Source organism: Silurus aristotelis (genome assembly GCF_946808225.1).
Source record: "Silurus aristotelis genome assembly, chromosome: 16".
NCBI lineage: Eukaryota > Metazoa > Chordata > Actinopteri > Siluriformes > Siluridae > Silurus > Silurus aristotelis.
The window spans coordinates 14870109-14889361 of record NC_139589.1 but is presented as its reverse complement, the minus strand read 5'-3'; the positions used below and the strand labels follow the sequence as shown (position 1 = coordinate 14889361).

Below are 19253 nucleotides of genomic sequence, written 5' to 3'. Positions count from 1 at the left end.
AAACAGATGTAGATATTGGCATTGTGTTAAACCCCCTAATTCACAATCAGACAGAAAATTACAAGATTATTTTGAAAATAGATAAATATTTTTACACATGATGGCATGTTCACACCAAGCCAAGAGACATAACTGAAAGTTAAAAACACCTATTTACTGTATTATGTAATTTCAACATTGCATTATAATGCACTAAACTGTTAGAAAACTTGCGAAAGTCTTGTATGCAAAATGTTAAATGATTTGCATTCAGAACCGGTGACTGACCTCTAGTGTTTTTTGAAATGGCATTTAGAAAGCTTGTTTTGATTTTATGTCATGTATTGTGAGAAATGACAGGGGACAGGGGATTGCACAATGTGCCAGTTTTGTATCTCTTGTGTGTGTTGCATTGTGATTCAGTAAGAGAAGTTATATTTGACAGATGGTGAATACTTTTCAAGCAAGATGGAAAATGACACCTCTGCCACTCACTGCAGGAGAGTGTTTGAGGAGGCCTGCCAGAGCCACTGGTGTCATTTTGACTTTGAGTCTCCTTCCTGAGCTTAATGACACATCTGTACCCAGCCTATATTTATTACAGTCATGTAGAATAAAATTGATTGTCTCCTAAAAATTAATTTTTGCTTTGCCTCTAGCAGTGCTTTAATGGAGGACACTGGGCTCCATGCAGAAGTATACTGTTTAATCACATTAATATAACAGCCCCTAGGACAGCTAAGATAATTGTACAAACGAACACAGAAATATGCATCTTCAACTTTTATGATAGAATTATGCAAATGACTTACCTCAAGCTCTTTTGAGCCCTAACCATCTAATTAGGGCTGAGCTTTTAAATGGTTATTTTTTTGTATGTTGATTCAGAGAAGAAACAGGGAGCATGAAATTGAAAATGACACTAAAATTGGTGTTAAGTTAAAGCAAGCTCTGGAGGAGATGATTAGAAGACATTTAAGAGATTTGACATATAAGCTTCCTTTAACCCACATTTGCTGCTTTTCCAGAAATAATACATTTTATTTTTCTCATCTTAATTACAAAATTATGACAATAAGCTTCAATAGCTGTTATGGCCGGGAAGCTTTTTGTGGGGGAGAAGGCAATCTGATTTAGGGAATATTAGAACCTTGTTAACATGTTAAGCATTACTTTTAAAGGTTAATGGTAATTATATGAGTTAATATAACACATTCACAACTCACATGAATGACTCATTTCACAACAGCCTATACCCCATAGCTACCTGTGCATGCAGCAGCTGACAGAGGCTTATGGCAGGATGTTTTGTTATATTGAGCCAGCAAGGAGAGGTTACTGTAGTTACATAAATGGTCCTTACATAGCCTTGGTGTGATAAAAATGAGCATCTTTGAAGTTTGAGAAAAGGATGACAATTTCCAGGCAACAGTAATTTTTATGGTTGTATGCCCAATCTAAAGAGAGATCAGGATTTCCTCTGGCATCACAAAGCTACAGGTATGATGTCAGGCACAATTTAAATATAAATGTTGATTAGACAATAATACTGGTGTAATATGAATATGAATATATATATATATATATATATATATATATATATATATATATATATATATATATATATATATATATATATATATATATATATATATACACAGAGCAACATAACTACAAAAACTGCGCATTTTCTGATTGTTTTTGGGTGTATATCTTTTATCAAAAAAGCTAAATATTTAAAGGATACATTTGTGAAAATGAAACCATCATAGTGACTTTCTTGTGAGACCAAAAGGATTGGAGGTTAAATAATTGGCACTTTATTGCTGTTTAAGAAGTCACATTGTGACTCAAAGTCTGTTAATAACCATGTCAGATGTCAGAAATGTTGGATTTCAAAGTTAATACAAAAAGGTTTTAAAGAATAGGTATATAAAAATTAAAAATGTTTGGTGCCTATGTTAAATGAAGAGAATCTATGGGAATGCAGTGACATCAGATCTTGTGCTCTAGGTGTATCTGTGAAGAATTCATTCTGTCAGTGCTTGCCCTCGGCAACCTGAGTTCAATTACACACGCACGCACGCACTCGCCGCGCGCACACACACACACACACACACACACACACACACACACACACACACACACACACACACACATTAATATTATTCATGCAGACAACTAAATGTAACCTTAAGCTCAACCTCAGTTACCAAAAATGAATCCTTTCAACATATTTACTTGTTTTAAAAAGCAGTTTTTTTGTGCCATACAGCTGAATGGGTAGTGTGGAGAGTGCATATTAAAAGTATATCTTAAAATTTACCATCTGCAAACTTATTGAAGTTGTGGTAGTCTCTGCATATTGGAGACTTTGCCTTCTTGTCTATATTTTAAGTATAAAGACATACATTTAGAGTAGTGGGGGAACAGTGAAAATGAGGGTTGTCTGTAAGGGTATGAAAGAGATAGACAATCAACAAAAATTGTATTATTTTAGGTTTGTAATAGTATATATTATACTGTGCAACCTTGATACTTGCCCGGGTTACATTCAATGACCCCTCGTGAGTAACAAAAAATAGCGAGGTTTTGACTCTCCTTTTGTTGGTTCTTTTTTCGAAGGGGAATTGTACTTGTACTATATGTAAACTTAACAATTATTGAATTACTTGTCATAAATGTTTTATTTACTACTTTAAATAAATAATACAATAATAAAATAGTTTTTAAACATTTTATGTCATTTATTACTATAAACGCTGTTTTGAAATGTTACATCGAACTTTGCCACTCGCGGCTTCTTGTGAAATATCAGATTTTTCCAAATGAAAAGTCATGAACTATTGAGGTAGCGAGCGTCAAGGCTGCTAATATCGAGGTTCCACTGTATATACAGTATGTATATATATATATATATATATATATATATATATATATATATATATATATATATATATATATATATACCTCACATTTCAGCAACCATTATAGTATATCTCCTCCATCAACAATACTATAGGATTATAACTTGGATATACTTTAAAGTACCGTATTTTCCGGACTATAAGCCGCTACTTTTTTCCCACGCTTTTTTTTAACCCCGTGGCTTAAACAACGAAGCGGCTAATTTATGGATTTTTCCTGGGTTTTTCCCGGTTTCACAAGCTTCAAGCCAAAAAACTGAGCCCCATAACATTAGACCAATGGAATTGCCGAACGGCAAAAAAACGCACTTCACCTGTGTTCTGAGCTGCACGGCATCGGGAGAAAAGCTTCACCGATGGTGATTTTTAAACGCACGATGATGCCAAAAGAAAGGAAGGAAGACAGTGAACAATGACTTTCTTGGTAGGCTACTGTTTAGATACAAGCCGTTGTAACGCGTTGAGTCTGGGTCATGGGAAAGCTCGCTAACTCCAGTTGCAACAGAAATCATATAAGCACAGACAGGTTTCCAAAACTCGTGCTTTTTTATTTTTCCTGGCAACAGCGTAACGGGTTAGTCAAAGAAACTTAGAAATGAGCATCAGAAAATAATAAGGACATATTCCTCGGTCTTGCACACATGCAGTAATACCGGTAAAATGCGGCGGTAGGCTATTCCCAAAATACTCTTAAAGGAGCCACAACATATTTCACCTGTTACACCGTGTAACAGACACTGTCTTTCGTTAAAGCCTGTGTAAAGTTCATTAGTTTCAGTGTAGACAAATTCAGTGGGTGCGGCTTATATTTGGGCGCGCTTAATAGTCCGGAAATTACGGTACCTTAATTTCTTCCCTCACCACATCCATAAACCTCCTCCTTGGTCTTTCTTTTTTTCCTCCTTTCTGGCAGCTTCATCTTCAGCATTCTCCTACCAATATACCTCATGTCCCTCCTCTGCACATGTCCAAACCATCTTAATTATGCCTCCCTCACCTTGTTTCCAAAACATCCTATATGCACAGTCCGCCTAATATACTAATTTCCAATCCTGTCCATCCTCGTCAACTTCATCAGCTCACATTTCAGCAACCATTTTAGTATATCTTCTTAAGGGACAATACTATAGAAATGATACTTGGATATATTTTAGAGTAGTCAATTCAGTATAGATTTACTGTCTTCTAAAAATAAATCAACATACAGCCATTATTTTCAAAATAGCTGGCAATAAAAGTGAGTACACTCCAAGTCAGAGGTGTCAAACTCACGGTGTAATTATATTTGGCCTGCGAGATCACATCAAATGTGTATTAGAGCTGCTCGCCAGTATATAACGCATACACCGCTAATACTACAAATCCCGGAATGCTTTGTTAGTGCGTTGGCATGTCAGTCGAGAAAGCTGAAAAACTGCATACTCAGAGCTGAATTTACCCTGCGATTTACCGACTTTGAAGCCCAGAAATGCAGATTTGAACTGCTCAGTAATCCGTTTGTGGTTGACGTGGAAAGCGCACCAACCAACCTCTAAATGTAGCTGATTGAACTTCAGTGTAGTGACACGCTCAAGTCAAAGTAAGACTTTGTGTGTGCTGCACAGTTTCCATGTTTCCTCCTCGACACACTGCACCAACTACGTGTCCAAGCTGCTCAAACGCTCTCTATGTTCACCAGCACATATCTATGTGAGTAACTGTTCTCTTTAATAAAGATGAACAAAACACCACTCAGGAGTCTCACTGATGAACACATTAACTCAATCCTCAGCTCAGCTCAGAGCCTTAACCCAGACATTGATGCACATGCATATAAGAAGAGATGCAGGTATCTGGCTTGAACCAATGTGCATCAGAGTAAATCAGAGTGTAGCAAACTGAGCTTGAATGAATGTTGTCACTTGTTCTACTCCAAGGCATGGACTGGTAATAGTTGAAAGATTGCCTTTTTTAATGAAAGGAAATTATTATAATTTTTTGGTTGTTTTGTTGTTGGCCTGTGAAAAAAGATTTACATTAAAAAGTAATTCGAAAGGCTATAGATAGAGAGAGACATAATAAGAAACGAATACCACTGATGTGTGTTTTATTTCAAATTTAATGTCTCATGTGTTTATAATATTAAACTTTAGTTGTTCCAGATTCAATGTTTATGCAAAAATAAAGTTTGAAATATAAAAATTTTAAAATTACACATCTGGAGAGACAGAAAACATGCACAATTGCAGTCATTTTTTCAATAAATATTGAGTTTGGCCCACGACTTCGTCCTAGTTTTTAATTTTGGTTTTTAATTATCACATATACACATTATACACTTTTCATATAATGTTTATGTTTTTGTTTGCTTGACAGCACAATACAAATTTATGTATCTTGTATTAGAACAGTTAAAATGTGGTGCTTTGAGTATAATTCTCCTATACTGACCACTAGATGTTCAACATGGCACCCCATGGCAAAGACCTTTCTGAGGATTTAAGAATTAGAATTGTTTCTCTCCACAAAGATGGCTATAAGAAGATCTGTAACACCCTGAAAACCATAATTTTAGATATATACCTTTTTTTTAGTAACACACATCTTCCAAACTTGAAATTATGTTTGGAGTTTTATGTCAAATGGTAAAGTATCCTGTACAAGACTACTTTTGGTGACAGTGTTACAGAAATCTAGATGTGAAAGAAGTAAACTCCATTAGAGTGTCTCAGGTATTAATTTATTATAATTATATAACACTGGTGTTAAAGGTTTTTCTGGGCGTTTAAAATTTCTAAATGTTCCTTTTGAATCAGAACTGAAACCATTTTAAAATTGAGCACTGGTTCTGAAATCAGACCACCTTATGCTTATTAAACTAGTAAAAGTTTAACAACAATAATGTATCTTAAAATGATGAGAAACCAATATGAATTCAAACAGGCAGGTGTCAGGAATTGATTAACTTAGTTCTAAAACACTGTATCAGATTGTTTTTATTAATTATAGTCTAAATTAAACTTAATAGTTTTTGAGTTCTTCATGGATCTTTAGACTGTTCATGTGAAACAATCCTCAGCTGCTCAGAGTGGTCTCCAATTGAATAGAACTCCATCCAGTGGTAGGGCATTCGGATGAATCAGGCAGGTACGGAAAGAAGAAAGGGACAGGAACAATGGTAACTGGTACCTCAGAAGCATGTTTAACTTGATGTAGAAGGAGGGAGAGATAGAGAGAGAGAGAGAGCGAGAGAGTGAAAAAAAGAGAGAGAGAAGGAGGGAGAAGGAAATAGAGGAGAAGGAGAGCAGAGGGGCAACAGGGAGGGAGAAACAAGGATCCATATTGTTATATAAAAGTTAAAGACACTGTACAGTGTGACCAGGGTACAAGTAAGGACTCAGACAGGACTAGCTATGGCAGCATAACTAAATAGAAGAGCCAGAGGATATCACAGACACGAGAGATCTCTGGAATAGCGAGGGACCACCACACCACCCTCAACAAACCTGAGTAAACATGTGTGAGTGAGTAAAAAAAAATATCTCTTCAGATCTGCTCATTTACCTAAGAAAAGCCTACTGACAAAATACTTGACAGAATAAATATATTTTTAAATCTACATTTGAACACTGAGATGTTGTACATTTGAACACTGACTTGTTTGACTTATAAACACTAATTTACAGGCTGTTTTATAACTGTGGGGCTTGTAAGAGAAAGCTTTGTCCCCTGCTACAGTCTTCACTATTTGAGGTAGAAACATATAGCTTGCACCTTTTAATCAAAGCAGAGGTGGTGGCTCAAAATGGAACAAATGTTTGTTCAAATACTGTAGCATGAGATAGTTCAGTGTTTTATACATCAGCAGGAGTATTTTATAATCCATTTATGAAGCTAGTGCTTTTGCTGTTGGTGCAAATATGCCTTAAGAGCTGATGTGTTGTTCATTCTGAGATGCTTTTCTGCTTACTACACTTGTACAGAGTGGTTATCATAGTTACTCTAGCCTTTTATGTCAGCTTAAACCACTCTGGCCATTCCTTGTTGATCTTTCCTATGCTGCTAAGTGAATTTTATTTTATATATTTTATATTTTATATATTTAGATATTTTAACACTATTCTGAGTAAACTCTAGAGACAGTTGTACATGAATAGCCCAGTAGTTAGAAAGGCTCAAACAAGTTCGTCTAGCACCGCTAGGTGCACTTGTGTGTCTGGATGATTCTATGATCAAAATCACTAAGGTCAAATTTTTTTCTGACATTATGGTGTGAACATTACCCCAAATTGCCAGACTACTGCATCTGTATGATGTCATGCATTACACTCTTGCTACTTGATTTGCTGATTAGATTATTCCATGAATGTGATAATCCTAAAAAAGTGCCCACTGTATATTCTTTTTCATAGAGGCAAATTATCTATAAATTTAATGATACCACTTTGAATGTTAAAAAATATGTGTGTGTGTGTGTGTGTGTGTGTGTGTGTGTGTGTGTGTGTGTGTGTGTGTGTGTGTGTGTGAGCAAAATAAAATTTCTAAGGAAGTATCTTGTGAAGAAATAAAAAAAAAAATGTAGAAATGCCTCTTTTTTATTTAGAATTTTTAATTCTTAATAAAAATATCACCCTTGTGTAATATTTTACTCTTGTAAAAAAATCTTCGTCTTCAGCACTAGCTGGCTAATTTTACTGAAATAATTAAAATGGCTTGCAACTAATTTAATCCTTTTTTTTTTTTTTACAACAAAGATTTGTAAAGCTTCTGCCCCATGTCACATTTTCAAAAAACCTGTACAGTAGGAAATACTTTAATTCAAAATTAGACAAATTTAACATTTTGATTTTGATAGTACATTTCTAACCTATAGATTAGGCTTGCAATTAAATGCAAGATCAGTGTCTAAGACATTAATGCACCGGCTTTCTAGACTATGTATGCACAATACCACTCTTCCACAGCATTCGGTAGCCTGTGAGCAATTTTGAATAAAGCATTAAATGTTACGTAATTATAAACGTGCTGCTTATTATTAACAGACAAATTATAATTATTTTCTTGATTAGTCAAATTCAGAGCAAAAAAAGAATTATACAACTAGTTCATTCACAACACTAATCAGTTCTGCTTTACTTCTAAGATGCTCTGATGACTAATAAAGATTAACAGCCATCCTGAACTTGTAAATATGCTGGGTCTATAAATTAAAACCACATTACAATCTGGTTGTTTAGTCCCATTAGGTAACATTGTTACATGCATTAACGTAAAGTTAATATTGTCATAATAAGTAGTGTCATGTAATGCGAGTAGATGCAGATGAAAGTAAATATATATTCAATTACTACAATGACATGACAAAAAATCAAAACACAAAATAAAAAACATTACATTACAGTTCATTACTTAAAAACAGAGTGAATACACACATCCTTTTTTAACAAGATCCACCACCTCTCTAACGCCTCACTGTGTTAGAAGATCATCATAAAAATAAGCATTTCTGTCTATGGATGGAATGCAGTGCTGTGTATGAGAAGGATATAAATGAGCATGTGACAGCATTGGGTGCATGTTCATACATGTTGGTGTGTCACCATGTGAATGTGTGTGTTAATCATTAAAAATATTACCTATGTTGCTATCTAGGAAAAATGGCAGAGGACTTATTATTATAATTGTCTACATATTAATGCAATTTAATTAATCCCTGTGACTGGCGGTATTCAAGTAATGCAAACCATTCATCAAATGCTCAATGCTCGCTTGTCTCCTTGTTTCTGCAGTGGCGTAATTCACCTCCTGTAGTGTGTCTGCTTTCCCAAGGTGCCACACTAGTAGATTTCAGTGTGAGAGATGGCATGCCCACTTGACCTCCTGGTTCCATTAAGGCTTGTACGTCATGGCTGGGTCAGAGTTGTTTTTGATGTTTTATTGAAAGATCACCACAGCCATTAAACTTTTCACTGCCTGTATATCAGGATTATCTGTGGCAAAAACAGTATGGTTTATCACTTAGCCCTAGGGCTGGGCGATATGGCCTAAAAAAAAAATCCGATTTGCGATTTAAATAAAAATTTTTCCCCCCTGTTTAAAATCAATCTGCATATGACAAAGAAAATGTTAAAAAAAAGTTTTAACTTTATTAAATAAAGTTTATTTACCCTTCTGGGATTATAACCCACTTTGGGTTAAAGTGCAATCAGAAACAACAAGCCAAAAATACAAGATGGCAGGCCCTCCATTGTAAATTGTGAAAATAGAACTTAACATAACATAAAATGAGCAAACCTACAAAGAAAAATGTGGAACATGATTGAAAATGCACCTGAGGTTTTGAGTGATTTTGCCTTTTCTTTTCTTCAAAACTCCACAGTAAAATGAGATAGAATTTAACAGAGTAATAGACAGGGACACTGTAAATAAAAATTATTTGAAAGAATGAGCAAACCTATAAAGAAAAATGTTTTATGAGTGTTTGAATGTGGAACATGGTTAGAAATGCAGTGATGCTTGGAGTGATTTTGCCTTTACTTTTCTTAAAAATCCACAGTAAAATGAGTTGAAATTTGAAATAAGAATATAATAGACTGGGAGATTCTCAAAAAAATGTTTTATGAGTGTTTGAATATGGTGATTCGAATGCTCAGATTTTTCTGTTTCTTAACAGAAACGCCTTTCTGAAGCGTCTTTACATGTATTTTGACCGCTCCCACCACCCATACTGTACGTGTACGTGATTAGACGCGCAACACTAAACAAAGTGCAGTTCTTGTGCTGCCGCTGTCTTGTTCATTTCGTAGGGCCTCCCACATCTCTCCCACTCGACAGCATGCCTCTGTTTGAGGTGCTGCAGTAAATTGGTGGTACTGCTACCTTTGCTTGCAACAGCCTTTAAACACACTTTGCAGCGGGGTGTTGCGTGTGCTGCGTCTGACGCAGCAAAACCGAACCAATTCCAAATTACAGATGACACTGTGCCTTTCTTGGGAACGAGTTCTTCTGCTCGCTGCCATGTTGTTTGTGTATCTCTATGGCAAACGCGCTGGGGGAGGGCTGAGTTCGTTCGAAACAATGGAAGCCCAGAGGGAAGCGTCGGCGGACATTAAAGAGAAACCAGATTTTTATTAAAACAGATCGATGTAAACTACACATTCGAGTTAATCAATAAAATCGATTTATCGCCCAGCCCTACTTAGCCCTCTATCTCTTACTATCTCTCACTCTTCTTTCTCTCTCTCTCTCTCTCTCTCTCTCTCTCTCTCTCTCTCTCTCTCTCTCTCTCTCTCTCGCTTTCTCTCTCTCTCTCTCTCTCTCTCTCTCTCTCTCTCTCTCTCTCTCTCTCTCGCTCTCTCGTCTCATATGTTACCTGTCTCACACATAGTTAACCACAAAAGTAGCCTATGCATCGCATAGTGTACTTTTACTGTAACTCTGTTTTTGTTTTGTTTTTTGTCCATTTCAGCAAGATAAAGTTTTATTTGATGTAGCTGAACTGCCGAAGCAGAACAAACCTACTTCACTTCTTGTACTTTATGCTTTAATTAATGAAAGAGTCAATATAGTTAAACATTTGGACACTATAACACTATATGTACAAAAGTATAGGGAAAAGTGACTTTTCTAGCCGTATGTGGCTCACATATGGTTTAAATGGGCTGGAATAAAAGCTTGCGAGTGGCTTGCTACAGAGCTCTGACTCTACCCCGTTGAAAAACCCAATTCCCATGTTGGGATGAATTGGAATGCTGGTTGCACCCAGGTCCCCCCTCACCCATCAGCACCTGACTCTAGTAACATCCTTCTGGGTGAATGAGCATAAATCTCCACAAATACACTTCTAAATCTTAAAAGTACAGGTTGTCAGATGCCTACAAACTTTAACACTTTTTATACTCTCATCCTCCTCTCTCCCTCTCTTTGGTCTTTGCCTCCATCTAACATGTTTTCCAGGGCTTGCTGAGAAATAGCAATTAGTTTTAGATTTACGGCACAATGACAGACACTGGTATATAAATAGAGGTTAAACACACAATTTACATATTAATTTCATGATTCATTTAATCAATGATTTATGTGGATATAGATTGCTTTTAATCTGCCACTCCGAGGCAACGTTCTCACACACACTTTTCCTCTCTCCTGCTGCTCACCAAGCATGACAGAATAGAGTGGTGTGTAGGAGCACTCATTCTCTCCCTCCTTCTTCTTCCTCTCTCCTCTCAGCTGTTCAGTGACTTGGAGAGGAATGCGAGTCAAACAACCCTCCTAATTGGTTTAATTTTTCAGTGCATGCACCGATCCTGACATTCGTTTACCGTATGCCACCATATCTTTGCTCACTTACTGATTGCTCTCTCTCCTTTGGGTTTATCTTTGTCTGTCTCTCATTTTCAGCATTAATAATGATGCAATAATCAGGCTGGTTAAAGGCATGGTAATGAGAGCAGTGTTAATAGTGATTGGTGGTACTGTTTGAATGTTCATAATGGTTTGCTCATATAAAGGCTAGAACAAAAATACTTAAAGGGTGATTGAGACATGTTTGCTCATTTATATAAATAAATAAAATGACAACTTACTTCAAATAAAGTAATAATAAAAAAAAGATTATTTTATTGTTTAAAAGGACAGTTTGAAGTATTATGAATATTTTAAGGACAACACTGTATTTAGAATGGATATATGATTGCAATTTTTTATTAGAGCTTTTTTGAAAAGTGATACAATAAAGATTACAGAGTTTTTTGCCACAAAACTAACAAACTGTAATGATTTATTAGCGTTGACGTCAAAATGTCACTGCAGGGTTAGACTGGAAGAAGAGCACAGAGAAGAGAATAAAAGCAAAAGATAGATAGAGAGAAAGTGTAATAGAGAGTGATGTAAGGTGCAGAAAGGTGTGTGATAGCTGCTCATCCTGTGTAAGGTAAATAATAGAATTTAATTATTTGCTGGCGGAGCTGTTGATAGCCAAGGTTGACATTATCACCGAGACTCCACAGCTGCTATGATAAAGGTGTTAATGGAGGTGTTGGTGTGTGTGTGTGTGTGTGTGTGTACGTGTGTGTGTGTGTGTGTGTGTGTGTGTGTGTGTGTGCATGCGTACGTGTGTGTGTGTGTGTGTGTGTGTGTGTGTGTGTGTGTGTGTGTGTGTGTGTGTGTGTGTGTGTGTGAATGCAAAACTTTGTCTTATCAGCTCTTGGTAAGAAGACAGGTAAAAGGGCCTTGTTAGCCTTGCAGCCTACAACAACTACTTTGAAGTATTTCCCTGGTTGTGGCTCCTATTATTAATATACCCATCCATCACTACATGATATAGCTTTACATAAAAGCTATGTAGCTTTATGTTGTAGCACCAGGGTTCTGGGGGAACGTTGTTTCATTTCACTGTGTACTGCGTAAGCTATATATGGTTAAAATGACAATAAAAGCTTCCTGACTTGACTTGACTTGCCTCATAAACTGATCAGTGATCCAACTGCATGTGTGTTAAAATTAGCATGAAAAGGGTGATTCAATAAAATGTTAAGGTCATGTATGTCACTACATATGATAAATAACAGAAGTATATTAAGCATGCATTATGTTATATTTCTCCTTACTTATACTGACCTGAAAGCTTTAATGACAGCATAGTGTTGTGGTTACAAAAAGTTTATGCAAGTCATAGATTAATGATTTTCATGCATAAACAAATAAAATACAACGGCTACTGCTTAATGACATATATAATGGAATATTTAAATTATACTATAACACACTCATGCTGGCAGAGGTACAACATGGGTCTGATAGGAGGCATTCATGAGCCTCCCCTTACTGTAAAGATAGGATCTGGATCACCTCCCAATCATAGACACCACTGGCCATTTACAAGCTCTCTGCAGCTCATAACACAAGTATTGGTCCATACATGGGAATGTGTGCATACACCTTTAGCAATCCTTGCAATCAGACATGTATCTTGAAACGCTATAGCATGCTCCACAACCACTCCAGCTCAATAATTTTCTCCTCAAAGTTTCCTGCAGCTGGCCCTGATGCATTGTGTGTGTGTGTGTGTGTGTGTCTTTGCTATGCTGGGGCTGTCTTGTGCATTTGGATTAAGCAGTAGAGTGAAGCTTTCCAATAACTCAACCTACATTTCCTTTCCTTTAATTAGACAATTTCCAACTTTGTAGACAGTCCCACAAAGATCCACCTCAAACCTGATCCCCTAACACACATTTGTCAATTTTAACTTACCTACATTGTCAGTGCTCTGCTTCTAGACATCAGCTTGTAAACATATGCATGTGTGGCCAAACTGATGTATTTTGATCAAAATTATTTTGAGTGCATCTGGTGTTTGAACGGGAGTGTGTGGCAAAACATCCTGGCAAAGAAGCAGGTCAGGGTTAGAGTGTGTGCAAGGTCACATTTAAAACACATTGGAGCTCGGAAGGGCCCATAAATCAGCCGCTGCATATGGCTGCCCTGTGTGCTGTCTGATTTAACACCTGCACCCAGACCTTCCTTGTCAGGCCTGCCGTTCTTTATTACTAAGGCTTGGCTTGCTAGTGCGCACCCCCCCCCCCCCTCTTTCACCACTGTGAATAGTGTTCACCTTTAAAAAAAGCCAGCATTAACTCTCTGTCCTCTCTTCTTTTGTCACTGGCATGCTCTTTCCTAGCTCTCTTTATTTCCCCCCCCCCCGATTAGATCAGAGTTCAGGGAGTGGTCAGGTTTTTTTTTGGAAACAGAAAACAGGGGAAATGCAGGGGGTTGTGATTCAGTAATGTCTTTGCTATGTGTTGAAAGGAAATAGGATGTGGGTGCGTGGAGTGTGGTCGTACATATTGTGGCTGAATTGCATGGACTGGAGAAGTGCTTAAAATTTGTTAAAATACTTTGCAGTTGTTGTTGCTGATATATAGCCCATTTAATAATGAGTAATACAATTAGCATTCCTGTGTTTCTATTGAAAAAATGTGTTTAATAAGAACATGAAATATTAACACAGATTTTTTTTTTGTGGAAAAAAGCAAACATATCTTTAAAAAAACTTTATAAAACTTTTTTTTATGGCCACAGTTTTGAGGTCACTGCTCCAGGCAGGTGCAATGTCTTCTATTTTACATGACAAATCATGACCGCACTGATTAGGAAATGTAACTTAAATAATGGAGCTCACCGGAGGTTGAGCTTCTGCTCTTTTGTCATCCATAATAGAATCTTTCCTTTAATTTCTCCAGGGCGGAGGGGCCTGAGGGGCCCTTGAGGGGACATAGCTGTATATTAGAGGAGAAAAAAATGGGTGATGTGTAATATTAAAAGGAGTCGGAACAAGCAAAATGAGTTAAAAGCTGGGTGATAGGCTATTCTTCTTTTATTCTTTTTAGGGCAATTTAGGCTTTTACAGAGAATGATGGACATAGGCTAAAGGCTCCTCTGGTTCTGTTTTATTCAGGAGTTGTTATTGAAGGTATAAGTGTGTTTCCTTTGTGTCCTACTGACTGATTCATTTGTGTATCAAAGTTTTATGTCAACTTACTGACAGGATATTTATTCCCAGAGTTTGGTGGTTCTTTACAAAATCCCTAAGTTAAGCTCTTTACCATAGCTCTTGAACATGCTAATCACAATCACAAACAAAAGGCGTTGTCAAATCACGTTAACATCTCATACAAAGTGCTTTTTTTGTGTGTGTGTATGTTCCTCACGGTCTGCTTTAATAGCAGCCTTGGCAGCTTTGGAAATAAATCGCAAACAATTTGGCCACCCTGTCATAATGTGAAGGCGCTTGTCAGCAGGTTCTCAAGTGCAGAGAAGGAGAGTTTAATTATAATGTGAAGCGCGTGGCTCGTGCCTCTCACTGATTGGCAGGTAGCCTACTCGTCCCGCCCATTCCCGAGAGGAGAAGAATGCGGAAGTAGTTTGATGGCTAGCACCTCGACGGCCCACGCTTTGTTCTTATGAGCTTGAAAAGAGCCATGTGAATATTCCTGTCAGAGACTCACCGCCTCTTCTGTCAAACACAGTGCTATTTTTCCTGCTAAAAACACACTTTTTAGCATTGTTAGACTTTTTTCCTTCATAACTATTTCCACAATAGTTCTCAAAGTGATGAGTAGCTATTATTTGCCTACTAATACTGACACATAATTGGACAGTGTCCACCAGAATCTGTGCTGTTAGGCAACAGCATTGTTAGAACAACAAATGGGTTATGAGATTAATTTCCTTCAGGACATTGTGAGGTTGTCAGTCAAAAAGTACTTATAAATTGTTTTTCAAGCTAGATAAAAAGTTTCTTGTCACCTCAAAGCAGTTTTTTTTTCAAATAAAGTGGCTCCAGGATGGCAGCAGCCCAAAAGATTTATAGTTTCTTTTTGAGAATCATTTTATTGATTGAATACCATTAATACTTTCAAAGCTGCAAAAGACCAATTATATATTGAAGAATTTGACATGAAATGGACAAGTCGACGCATTCATGGAGCACTAGCGAGATTGAAATTTAAACAAAACGAATTACCTGTTTAAAATTACAATTGCACAATTAATGAAAATTCAGGCCAGTCATGCTCATAACTTCACATCTTTCTTGTGTAATTATAGTAACTCAATAATTAATGAATTACTGAAAAAAAAGCTCTAAGATGAATCAGTGAATTATAAATGTAAATTTTTAAGGAGTAAATAATATGTTGCAATGACTGTGCCTGAAGCAAACATTTAAAGTTGAAAGTGTTTATTACAGCAATGAACAACATGAGGTTCATTTGGGTGTTACACAACACACAAACACACACACACAAACACACACACACACACACACACACACACACACACACACGCATACAGTCATCCTTTCTTACGTGGACATCACCATCTTGCAGGGTGATAATTTATGTCTTTCTTTATGCATCAACAAAGATTACACCTTTGCCAGTGTATGCCTTCAAGACATCACCGACACCATTCCTCAATCCTTATCATTAATTCTCACTGTCAGTATACTAACTCTTTTTTAGAGCCCTATTTTTGGGTTTATCTGAAGCTTGTCCCAAATTTAGCTGTCTACCCTTTTGAGACCTCCAGCCATGAAAAACAACAAATTATGTAATTTCTTAAATAAAGACCTGCTTTAGAAGGCAATTGACATATGCCAGCATGCTGTTATCAGTGTGCATAAGATATGAAAATCACTTTCATATGATGTGTCGCAGCATGTTTATTAAATTGATTACACACATGATTGAACCAATTTTATGCTTGATCGTGTGTACGCTGAGCCCATATACTAAATAGCTCTTATGGTAATAGCAGATATATTAGGCAGCCTGAATAAAGTCAGCTCTTTTATTACCAAGTAAGTTTGTACTATGCCGATTACATTTGATAAAAATGTGAATTATATCATCTCACTTATAGCATCTGTACAATATCAGATTTTTAAAACATGTGATAAACCTGTGTTTTGCTGTATTTCACCTTTTCATTTTTATTACCCTGGAACAGTATTTTTACGGTAATTTTACAGTTGATCTACACAATAATTTTGACATTTTTGAAAATGTCAATTTTGAAAATTTGACATTATCTTTGAAACATTTGTAACATTTATTTATTTTCTAAAAATAAGAATACATTTTTTTATTTTTTTTTACATTTTACATTTTCCTGCACATTACAGCTAAAAGGCCAAACAGCTGCCCATTGATAATAGTGACTATAACACACATACATGCACACACACACACACACGCACACACGCACACACGCACACACACACACACACACACACACACACACACACACACACACACACACCCTTCCATTTCCACAATATATGCTATTCATAAAAAGGCTGCATTGCATTTAGAAAAGCAGGCTTCTGTCTTCCATGTAACGTGCACCTTGACATTTGGTCCTTCTTAATATACCCCTTTGTCACAATCTTCACTGTAATTGTCTTCTGCAGAGTGCCGTGCTTTTAATTAAAGTGAGTGGTACGCTATGACAGAAATGATTTATTACACACACTGTGCCACTGACACACACATGCACACCTCTGACTGTGAGTCTACACACACAGGGCAAATTAATTACACCAAATCAAATTACACAGCAGCACCAAATCACGATGTCTATCTACCATTGCAGTGGCAGCACCAACAAGAAGTTTGTTATTAGAAAAGATTATAGTAAAAATAGACAGAATTGCAAAGGAGTCAGATTGGAAGAAAGTTAAAGAGTGAAAGATTCAGTACAGCACTATTAGTGGATAGAAGAGTATGACTTAAATATGGAATTGTATAAGTGTGTGTGTGTGTGTGTGTGTGTGTGTGTGTGTGTGTGTGTGTGTGTGTGTGTGTGTGCATGCACACTCTGGATCGAAAGATAAAAAATGCATTTCACTGAATTATAGCCATTTTATTCACACATTCTGCTATTTGCTTTTGAAAATATGCCCAAACTTAATTTCTCCATGTTTGAGTGTGGCCATTATTGCCATGTAGTGTTTTCCCTGGCAGTTAAAAACTGATCAGGTAATTAACAAGGCTTCAAGGCAGTTCTCAAAAACAGTTCTGTTATTTGATAGACTAACATAGATATTGATTTCCACTTATATATCTTATATTTAAATATATATACTTATACTTATATATATAAGATATATAAGTGGAAATCAATATCTATGTTAGTCTATCAAATAATAGAACTGTTCTCGAGAACTGCCTTGAGGCCTTGTTAATAATGAAACTAAAAAGATGAGGTCATTACTATTCAGGATATTTAAGTATATATATATATATATATATATATATATATATATATATATATATATATATATATATATATATATATATATATATATATATTTAAATATCCTGAATACTAATGACCTCATATTTTTAGTTTCATTATTAAGAGCTACTATTTCTAGGTATTTATCTTTTGCTGCAACGTTAACAAAATAGCCAGGAAGCCATACTAACAGAAAATAGTTTCCAATTGCCTTAAATGACTTAAATTTTCTGGGATTTTCTCTTTCATTCTGAAGACATTGAAATAAACTTTTTTCCTCCACTGCAGACAATTAAAGGAAAGAAGAGAAGCACTCTCAATAGCCTCCTTTTTTTTATTCACTTAAATTAAATATAGAAAGCATCCTGTTTTCCATCTAGACTTGTAAAAGTTAATTCATTGTCCCATCCTGTATGCTTGGGAGGAAAGGGCTTGGAAAAACAAAGTTTATTTATTTTTACTGTTTGTTTTAAACTGTGCTGCTTTACACAAAAATAAATTGACAGGTGTTAAAACAACAGAAAACTCATTACTGACAGCTAACATTAAAGATAACACTGAATATACTGTATGACTACACACAGTGATTTTTCATAAACTACATCCTCAGTCAAACTGAGGCTCTCTTGTTTCTTTCAAAATGAAAGATACACTCTTTTGGGCCACTCCTGTGATTTTAATTAAATAGAGGTCATAGAGGTGTACAGTCCACCTCCCACGTTTAAAGGAATTTAATCTGCAGTCACGCGCATACAGACTCACTGGCGTAAGTGTCTCTGTGTGTGTTTGTGTGTGAGTGAGTCCCTCAGTTTAAACAATGTCACTCACAGACATGACCTATCATGGCCCAGAGCATTATGAGAGCCAAAGCAAGAAGTTTTTTGTGTGTGTGTGTGTGTGTGTGTGTGTGTGTGTGTGTGTGTGTGTGTGTGTGTGGAATGGGGCAGTTCAAACACAGACAACTGCCCCATTTCTAGACCATTCTTTAATTTGATCTTGGTCAATCTGTAAAATCACAAAGAAATGACTTGAAAAAGGCAGTACACAAGACCTTAAGGAAGAGTGGAATAAATTTGCTAAATCAATATGGGATAATTTGAGTGCAGACCTGTGCAAACATGCTATTGTATGTCTTTTCCTAAAATCTTTCTTTTTGGTTTTTCAATTGAATTTTTTTGTTTATTATTTTACATGAAAGATGGAAAAATGAATTCATTTATCTTAGCCACACTTTTTAACTGTATTTAAAATGGGGAGGATTTTTCAGCAAACTTGTTTTTGCTTAATAACTATGGGTCAATGTGTATACATTGATTTAATTCATAGAAAAACTTTTAAAATTATGATAGAATAAAGTATACAAAAATTGAGAATACAAAAGGCTGTATACTTTCTGGACCCACTGTGAATAAAATATTTTTAATAAATTCAGCTTTTCTCTTCTGAAATGTTCCTTCTTTTTTAATGAGTTATTCACTTAATTATTAACATTTTGAATAACAATTTGATTAGATTTTGTATAGCATGTATTGACTGAAATAGAGTAGGTCATAACACCTATGGATTTTT

At 36.0% G+C, this 19253-nt stretch overlaps 1 protein-coding gene and 1 long non-coding RNA gene across 10 annotated transcripts in view; one reads left to right on the top strand and one right to left on the bottom strand.

Annotated features, from left to right (window-relative positions):
* Nucleotides 1-19253, top strand: part of dacha (dachshund a) — a 154418-nt gene that overhangs the window by 4813 nt on the left and 130352 nt on the right. The gene's annotated exons all lie outside the window — the stretch shown is intronic.
* LOC310739410 lies at nt 8979-9648 on the bottom strand. The gene is made up of 2 exons (XR_014537389.1): nt 9563-9648; nt 8979-9153 (listed from the first exon to the last, which is right to left on the bottom strand). It is a non-coding gene; the product is annotated as an uncharacterized lncRNA (long non-coding RNA).